The sequence below is a fragment of the Amphimedon queenslandica genome, unplaced genomic scaffold, assembly GCF_000090795.2.
Source record: "Amphimedon queenslandica unplaced genomic scaffold, v1.1 AMPQUscaffold_2676_Cont25322, whole genome shotgun sequence".
In the NCBI taxonomy this organism is placed as follows: domain Eukaryota; kingdom Metazoa; phylum Porifera; class Demospongiae; order Haplosclerida; family Niphatidae; genus Amphimedon; species Amphimedon queenslandica.
The window spans coordinates 1-1,323 of record NW_003556989.1 but is presented as its reverse complement, the minus strand read 5'-3'; the positions used below and the strand labels follow the sequence as shown (position 1 = coordinate 1,323).

The window sequence follows — 1,323 nt, the reverse complement described above, 5'->3', positions numbered from 1 at the left end:
TGGAGCGCATCAGCTCTGACATTCCTGATAGCTGTCAAATCTTGATCTTGTCATTTGGTGCAAAAAGTTGTTTGCTGATTATACAGTCATTATATACTTGTCTTGTTACAGTTAAGGTACATATACATGAAGTAGTTGTTGGTCACCTCTCCATTTAGGAGTGTATGAAGTAACCGCTGGCTGATGCTGAGACTTGAGCAGCTCTTTCTTGCATTTTGTGGCAGAGCTTTTTCAAGATGCTTTTCTAAGAAATCTCTTGCTTTTTCTCCAAATTAGAATAAATCATCATATTAGAGACACTAGCCTTTCTACACAATAGGCATTTTCTCTCAAGTTTTTGAATCATAATTGTCTTGTGCAGAATAATTATTTTTATGCCTCTTATATACATTTATTTAATATGGGACAAAAATATTTTGGCATTTTCTTAAAGCTTGAAGCCTTCTCTATTAAAAAATACCAATGGTTCTGTAACTGGTTTTTAGGTATAACAGATGCTTGTATTGTGTATTTTTTTACTTAGTCTAGTGAATATATTCCTTTATAATGACTATGTGGTTTGCCTTATAGTGCAGTTTGACCACTCAATGCATACAAATTAGAGTAAACAATCAAATATCGGACTAATCAAAATTCGGACAGTTATATTTTTAAAACTTAAGATGATTTTCCAGTGATTTTTGCACTAGATATAGATCATTATAATACCTGTTTGCATGGTAAAAATCAAAGCATCACCTTCTTTCTTTGTAAAGATATAACTTGCTAAACACACTTCGTGGATTCACACGATAATCGGCCGAGTTCACTCAATTTTCGTCACTTAACCACAACGAAGCAAACTTTATTCGAAGAATAGTTTTATACCACCAGAACTTTAGTACTGACTGTCTTCTTCAAAAAGGATCACACAGCCGGCTTCTTAGGTACACTCAGCTACCATAAAAAATATTTAACTTCTTCTACAATAAACGGACACGCCTAACATTATTGATTATTATTAAAATTAGTTATTATTTACAGTTGTTACATGTAAATTTAAAGTTTTTTGATTTCGCCTTTTGAAATGAAATTTTATAACAATAACAGTGATACCACTGGTTGCAGCTGCAACAAAAGACCCAATTAGACTCATCAGGATGTGAACATTGCTTTAGGGAACAATCAGACTTGACTATTATTGTAGTATAATTAGACTATGTCAAGATGTTATCCTTTACCTTTAGATTTCACATTCCTTTTGGTAGCATAAGTAGTAGGAGGGACTGCATCTGTATTATTGAATAATAAATCGTCATAAATTATTAATTAAAAATAAATACC

General features: G+C 32.2%; 1 long non-coding RNA gene across 1 annotated transcript; it reads right to left on the bottom strand.

The window, feature by feature from the left end:
- Positions 1–937: 937 nt before the first annotated feature.
- On the bottom strand, positions 938–1,289 carry LOC109593153 (uncharacterized). The gene is made up of 2 exons (XR_002190765.1): positions 1,221–1,289; positions 938–1,174 (listed from the first exon to the last, which is right to left on the bottom strand). It is a non-coding gene; the product is annotated as an uncharacterized LOC109593153 (long non-coding RNA).
- Between the last annotated feature and the right edge of the window lie 34 nt (positions 1,290–1,323).